The sequence below is a fragment of the Marmota flaviventris genome, chromosome 17, assembly GCF_047511675.1.
Source record: "Marmota flaviventris isolate mMarFla1 chromosome 17, mMarFla1.hap1, whole genome shotgun sequence".
In the NCBI taxonomy this organism is placed as follows: domain Eukaryota; kingdom Metazoa; phylum Chordata; class Mammalia; order Rodentia; family Sciuridae; genus Marmota; species Marmota flaviventris.
In genome coordinates, this window is record NC_092514.1 from 54,119,861 (window position 1) to 54,128,041 (window position 8,181).

The 8,181-nt window shown below is 40.3% G+C and overlaps 1 long non-coding RNA gene across 1 annotated transcript; it reads right to left on the bottom strand.

Annotated features, from left to right (window-relative positions):
• Positions 1-3,053: 3,053 nt before the first annotated feature.
• On the bottom strand, positions 3,054-5,194 carry LOC139702344 (uncharacterized). The gene is made up of 3 exons (XR_011704964.1): positions 5,114-5,194; positions 4,902-5,004; positions 3,054-3,196 (listed from the first exon to the last, which is right to left on the bottom strand). It is a non-coding gene; the product is annotated as an uncharacterized lncRNA (long non-coding RNA).
• Positions 5,195-8,181: the final 2,987 nt, after the last annotated feature.

Sequence of the window (8,181 nt, forward strand, 5' to 3'; positions counted from 1 at the left end):
TCGATTTTCTTAAGAACCCCTTCCTGAAAGGGTAGTCACCTCAGCTCACCTGGTATTAAATCTCACCAGCAGCCCCTTAGCATTAGGTTGTTGGATGTGCCTAAAACCTGGATTTTCCACTACCCTAGCAGTCGCTGTAAATTTCACAAATAATCCTCTCAACTGCTCTAACCAAGTAAAGAACACTGGGCCAAAAATTTCGGGAGTAGAACTGTTTCAGCCAGCATCAATTTGTCTGATATCAAATGGCACTACAGAGGTAGGAAAAATCCCTGGGTTGGGCTACAACCAGTCCTTACTATGGATCCAGCCTACTAACAACATATGCTGCTTAAAAACCCAAAATGTCTCCCTCCTTTGCAGCACTACTATATATAATTGTTTACCCCCAAGTGGAAAGGGACATGTATCCCAGTTCTCTTATTCCCAGCCGTAGACCTCATCCCTGGAGATGAAGAAATAGAGATACCCCTAATTGGAAAGACAAGGGCCAGAACAAAAAGGGCTGTCCAGATTATGCCCCACATAGCCACTCCAGGCATATCTGCTGGTCTAGCTATGGGCATGCAGGAGTCACCACCTCTCTAGTGTCATTTAAAAGTCTTTCTCCACAGCTTGTAAGTGACATGGAACAAGTGACTGAATCCATTCTCACTCTCCAAACCCAGTTAGATTCTTTAGCAGGAGTGGTTCTCCAAAACAGAGGAGGACTAGAGTTACTCAAGGCAGAACAGGGTGGATTATGTATATTTCTCCAAGAGGAGTGCTGTTTTTATGTAAATCAATCAGTGTTGTTAGAGATGAGATAAAGGCCCTTCAGGAAGACATCTGAGACACAAAGAACAACTTGAGTCTCAAGGGTCCAGGTGGCCTTTTTCTTGTGGAATCTGGCAGATGCTCCGTCCATTCCTGTCCCCCTTAATTGTCATAATTGCCTTCATAACCATAGCCCCCTGTGGTTTTTTTTTTTTTATTTTTAATTTCTTAATATTTATTTTTTAGTTTTCAGCAGACACAACATCTTTGTATGTGGTGCTGAGGATCGAACCCGGGCCGCATGCATGCCAGGCAAGCACGCTACCACTAGAGCCACATCCCCAGCCCCCCCTGTGTTTTTAACTATGTTACCCACCCACCCCACCCCCACCCCACCCCACCCCACCCCCACTCCCGTACATTCAACAACAAATCAGACCAGCGAAGCTATTAGTATTACATAGCCATTACCAACAACTCCCTACTGGTGAACTTGAGGACCTGTTACAAGGATTTGTCACCCCAAGGATCAAAAGCAGTAGGGAGGGGCTAGGGTTGTGGCTCAGTGGCAGAGCTCTTGCCTCACACATGTGAGGCACTGGGTTCGATCCTCAGCACCACATAAAAATTAATAAACAAAATAAAGATATTGTGTCCTGTATAACTAAAAAATATTACAAAAAAAAAAAAAAAAAAGCAGTGGGCAATGTGATAGCAAACCTGACTCCATTTTGTATAAAGAGACAAGATGGCGACTGATTCCCAGAATAACCATCAAAGGAGGAAGACAGTTATGTAAAGTGGGTGTAGGGCTGGGGGTATATCCCAGTTGGTAGAGTGCTTGCTTCGCATGCACAAGGCCCTGGGTACGATCCCCAGCACCACAAAAGAATAAAAATAAAAAACTAAAATAAAGTGGGTGTAACCAGGTCAAGAGAAGAACTAGGGCCCTTGGCTAAGAGCAAAAATTTGCTTTTTGGAAGTCGCCTGGTACTTCTAAATCTTGGAAGAGCTAGTGCAAAGCACAAAGGTTTCTTCACTGTGTAGTGGAGTCCATGACAAATAAAGCATTGTTTCTCAAACATTTTGGTCTCAGGATCCCTTTACATAAACTCTTAAATATTAGTAAAGATAAAGATGGGCACTGTGGCACATACCTGTAATCCAGTTACTCAAAAATTTTATTAAGCCTCTCAGGGAACTTTTGTCCATGTAGTATATTAACTGGGTTAGAAATTAAAATTGAGGGGCTGGGGTTGTGGCTCAGCGATAGAGTGCTCACCTAGCACGTACAAGGCAATGGGTTCAATCCTCAGCACCACATAAAAATAAATAAATAAATAAAGGTATTGTGTCCAACTACAACTAAAAAATATTTTAAAAGAAATTAAAATTGATGGGCTGGGGATGTGGCTCAAGTCTGGCATGCGTGCGGCCCGGGTTCGAGCCTCAGCACCACATACAAAGATGTTGTGTCCGCTGATAACTAAAAAGTAAATATTAAAAATTTCTCTCTCTCTCTCTCTCTTAAAAAAAAAAAAAAAAGGAAATTAAAATTGAAAGAAGCTGGGTGCTGTGGCGCATGCCTGTAATCTCAGCAGCTCAGGAAACTAATTCATAAGCATCACAAGTCTCGGCAATTTAGCAAGATCCTGTCTCAAAATTAAAAATAAAAAGGGCTGGGTATGTAGCTCAGTATTAGAGAGTCCCTGATTTCAATCTCCAGTACCCATAAATGAATGAATGAATGAATAAATGAATAAACAGATAGATAGATAAGCCAGCTGGGTACAATGGTGCACGCTTGTAATCCCAGCAATTCCAGAGGCTGTGGCAGGAAGATCATAAATTCAAAGCCAGCCTCAGCAATTTAGCAAGGCCGTAAGATCCTGTCTTTAAATAAAATATATAAAAGGGCTGGGGATGTGGCTCAGTGGTTAAGCGCCCCTGGGGTTCAACCTCCAGAACCAAAAAAAAAAAAAAGTCATTACATGTTGATGTTTTATGAACTAAATTATTTTCAAAAACAAGAAAAAAAAATCGCAAATAGAATAGCATTGTGTTAAGGCCTGAGGTTGTGGCTCAGCAGAAGAGCATTAGCCTAGCATGTGTGAGGCCCTGGGTTCGGTCCTCAGCACCACATAAAAATAAATAAAATAAAGGTATTATGTCCAACTACACACTAAAATATATATTTTTTTAAAAAAAGAATAGCATTGTATTAAACTTTGGATTGAAGACAATTCTCACATTCTCTCTGTTATACTGTCGTTTGGGTACATGAAGAATACCTAACCTAACACAAACATAGTTTAAAAATGAAAGACTATTTTTAGCCTTCTCCAACAACTGCAAATACTGTTCTTTGATGTAACCAAAATTCAACAAGCCAGGCATGGGGGGAATAGGTGTGAATCCCAACAGCTCTGGATGCAAGACCCTGTCTCAAAATAAAAAAAAAAAAAGTTTATTTAGGGCTGGTAATGTAGCTCAGTGATTAAGCACCCCTGAATCCTGGATTTAATCCCTGGTATCACAAAAGGGGGAAAAAAAAAAAAGTAAGGTACAGTTGATTTCATTAAATTAGTTATTATTTATTGCTGCTTCCTTGTGGATAGTAAATGAAATTAGGCTTTTTATTTTAATTTATTTTTTTTGAGGGGGGGAGTCAGTACCAAGGATTGAATGCAGGACCTGGCACATTCCAGGCAAACCCTCTACCAGTGAGCTACATCCCCAGCCCAAAAGTAGTCTTTAATTCTTTTATTGAATGGGTGTGGTGGTACAGAGATTCTAGTACAAATTGGACCTCTATTCAGGCAAAGGTGCTGGCAGTTCCATCCACTGTTGCTTTTGGGTCACCAATAGAAATGTCAACACAGTGAAAAAGAGCAAATAATGTCTTAATATGATGAAAATAGTTTTGACCATACAGATCCCTTGAAACCTCAGGCACTCTTAGAGTCTGTGGACTACACTTTAAGAATCACCTTCACAGAGGATAGCTACAGAATATATCCATTAATTCAGTAAATATTAAGTCTTTCCTGTAGGGTGGACTCCATTTTAGGCATTAAAATGATTGAAGTAATGAAGCAAACAAGAAAATACCCTGACTGCCTGAAGTTTACATATAATGAATGTAAGGGCTTGGCATTATTGCCTCTTCCATTGTTAAATAAATGTTTTAAAATAGGAGGGCATAGTGGCTCAGGCCTGTAATCTCAGTGGTTCCAGAGGCTGAGACAGGAGGATTGCAAATTCTGTACTTAATGTGGGCTGGGGATGTAGCTCAGTGGTAAATTGCCCCTGGGTTAAATCCCCAGTACCTCAAAACAATTTTTTTTAAAACTGGTCCAAAAAAATTTTTTAAAGTTTTAAAATAAATTCACTAAATAATTTGAATATAAAATAGGTTTCAAAAACAGGGTGGTATTCTATCTCTAGCATATATATATATATATATATATATATATATATATATATATATATATATTTAGTATCTCCTTGGTTTAATTTTATTTCCTTATGAATTTTTCCCTTTTTTTAATATTTATTTTTCAGTTTTCGGCAGATACAACATCTTTCTTTGTATGTGGTGCTGAGGATCGAACCTGGGCCGCACGCATGCCAGGCGAGCGCACTACCGCTTGAGCCACATCCCCAGCCCTCTAGCTTATTTATTTTGAGATGGAGTCACACTATGTTGCTTAGATTGGTCTCAAATTCCTGAAGTCTTCTTGCTTAGGCCTCCTGGCCTCCTGAGCAGCTGGGGCTATAGGGGCACACCATCATACCCTGCATATTAGCTTTTTTGTTGTTGGGTTTTTTTGTTTTTGTTTTTGTTTTTTTTGGGATGGTGGTGCTGGGGATTGAACCCAGGGCATTGTGCATGCAAGGCAAACACTGGAACAACTGACTTAAATCCCCAGCCCCCTAGCTTATTTTTCAAACAGTAATTTCTAACTTTTGACAATGGAGCTAATCCTTAGCACACCTGAAATGCTAGCAAATGACACAGTTACAGGTTGAACATCTCTAATCCAAAATTCTAAACTCTGAAATGTTCCAAATCCAAAGTCGTGAGGTGCAAGGTGGTGGGGGGTGGGGGGGCAATGTGATGCCATAGATAGAAAATTCCATACCTGAGTCCAGGCACAGTGGTGAATGTGTATAATTCCAGTGACTCAGGAGGCGGAAGCAGGAGGATCACAGGTTTGAGGCCAACCTCAGCAATTTAGTGAGACCCTGTCTCCAAATAAAAAACAAAAAGGACTGGAGAAGTAGCTGAGGAGTAAAGTCCCCCTGGGTTTAATCCCCATACCAAAAGAAGAAAAAAGAAAAGAAAATTCCATACCTGAACTCATGAGACAGATTGCAAGGTTGCAGGCAAAATGCAGACACATTAAAAATATTGTATAAAATACCTTCCGGCTATTTTATTCATTTATTAATGTGTCCAAGATATATATTAACATAATTTCATGGTATTGCCCGGTGCTGCTTGCCTGTAATCCCAGCAGCTGGGGAGGCTGAGTCTGAGGATTGTGAGTTCAAAGCCAACTCAGCAAACTTGAAGTACTAAGCAACTCACTGAGACCCAACTCAGTAAGTCCCTATCTCTAAATTAAAAAAAAAGAAAAATACAAAATAGGGCTGGGGATATGACTCAGTGGTTCAGTGACCCTGAGTTCAATCCCAGTACTAAAATAATAATAATAATAATTATTATTATTAATTATTATTATTATTATTATTTGGGTCCCATCCTCAAGATATTATGTATATACAAATATTTCAAACTTCAAAATACTTCTCATCCCAAGCAGTTTTGGTGTGTGTGTGCGTGTGTGTGTGTATTACTGAAGACTGATCCCAAGGCACTCTATCAGTGAACTACATCCTTGGCTTGTGTTCCATCTGTCTCAGCCTCCTGAGTTACTGGTATTACAGGCACGTGCTTTGGTGCCTGATCTTGTCTCAAAAATTTCTGATAAGGGATACTCAAATTGTACCTCTCCAGCACTGATCTCTTCACACAAGAAAACAAAATCAGTCAGGGATATGGGTGCATTATTTGATAAATGCACATTTTAATTAGAGTCCAGATAGTACTAGGAAGTCACCTTGAGAATCAGAAAAGACCAGAAGAAGGAGAGGGAAGAGACACCTCTTGACTGTATTTGCCTTTGAAAAGACAGTACTTGTTAACATCAAAGGAATAATTCTTTAACAATAGAATTTAAAGTAGTAGTCAAAATGAAACAAAGAATTTCAAACACTGCTGGGAAAGTGTTTTAAGTTCAGTACTTTTCCTGTGCTTAAAGCAACATCTCAGAAGTAGCAGTCTTTGGTACTTAAAATAATTACCATTTCCTGAGTGTCAACTGATGTGCCATTCCCTTTCCTGAGTGTCAACTGATAATGCCATTCTCTTTATCCAACATTGCTGTTAATTCCACAGAAATGTTTAAAGAGCCAGTCATGAGGACACATGACTGTGATTTCAGTAACTTCGGAGACTGAGGCAGGAGAATCACAAATTTGAAGCCAGCTTCAGCAACTGAGACCACCCTGTCTCAAAATAATTAAGAAAAAAAAAAAGGACTGGGGATGTAGTTTAGTAGTAAAGCACCCCTGGGTTTAATCCCCAGTACCACCAAAAAAAGGATGGAAGGAAGGAAGGGAGGGAGGGAGGAGAGAGGAAAAGAAAGGAACTGGTTTTGTGCTTGGTAGCTGTACCTGTAATCCCAGCGATTGGGGAAGCTGAGACAGATGTACTGCAAATTCCAGGCCAGTCTCAGCAAATTGGAGAGACTTTAAGCAACTTAGACTCCATCTCAAACTAAAAGGAGCTGCTGAGTGCGGGTGGCACATTTCTGTAATCCCAGACGCTTGGGAGGCTGAGGTATGGAGTATGGCAGTTTCAAAGTCAGCTTCAGCAATTTAGCAAGACCCTGTCTCAAAATAAAAAGAATTGGGGATGTGGCTCAGTGATTAAGCGCCCCATGGTTCAATCCCTGGAGCCAATAAATAAATAAATAAAAATCATGTTTTTCAGATTTTTTTTTTTTTAAAGAGAGAGTGAGAGAGATAGAGGTAGAGAGAGAGAGAATTTTTTAATATTTATTTTTTAGTATTTGGCGGACACAACATCTTTGTATGTGCTGCTGAGGATCGAACCCGGGCCGCACGCATGCCAGGCGAGCGCGCTACCGCTTGAGCCACATCCCAGCCCCAGAGATTTTTTTTTTTTTTAATATTTATTTTTCAGTTTTCAGGCGGACACAACATCTTTGTTTGTATGTGGTGCTGAGGATCAAACCCCGGCCGCATGCATGCCAGGCAAGCGCGCTACCGCTTGAGCCACATCCCCAGCCCCGTTTTTTATGGAGACTGAGCTTCAGAATATTTAAGCAACTTGTCCAAGGCAAATAGTAGAGATAGTTGAATCTAGTTCAGCCTAATTCTTTTTTTTTTTTTTTAATTTTTTTTAGTTTTCGGCGGATACAACATCTTTGTTTGTATGTGGTGCTGAGGATCGAACCTGGGCCCACACGCATGCCAGGCAAGCGCGCTACCCTTTGAGTCACATCCCCAGCCCAGCCTAATTCTTAAGTCCTGTTCTTTTTGCTACATCATCCTTTTCCCCTTCCCTACCTTACTTATGACTTTAGAAATTGATGTAACAGATGCATTTCCTGTGGGCATGAGCAATGTTACTTTACATATTATTGAACAAGATTATTATGACTGAGTTGCAGTTACCCTTAAAAAGAAAAGAAACTCTGCGAGTCAGAATAATTTATCACTATTCTGATGGGAAAAGAACTAAACCCATTTAATCTCAAACAATATTCAACATGGATATTGCTTTTTGTTGTTTGTTTTTGTACCAGAGATTGAACCCAGGGCGCTTAACTACTGAGCTACATCCCAGTCCTTTTTATTTTGAGACAGGTCTAAGTTGCTTAGGGCCTGGCTAAATTGCTGAGGCTGGTCTGGAATTTTAAGATCCTCTAGCCTCAAACTTCCTAGTCGCTGGGATTACAGGGGTGCGGCACCACACTAGGCTTTCCCCCGCCCAATTCTTTGTCTTGGGAGACCTAGGAGTGTAAGTATTCTCGATGTTGAGGAGTAGGAGTTTTGGATGTTTTAATGAGGCAGAGATTGAGGATTACAGAGATTACTGGAGATTCAGAGAGGCGGTGAGTTGATAAAACTCTGGTAAGGAACGTTTTAAAATCCAAAAATGTAAAAATGTCGAAGATGTGAACTACAGAACTGTTCAGAAGGGGATTGCTTTTCGGACCAAGCATCAGGTACTCGCTTGTAACGTCACGTGTTCTAGTTTTCTGGGCAGCAACGTTCTAAACGAATCACTCGTGTTTGCAGTTTAAAAACTCAAACTCCCTACCATCTTCG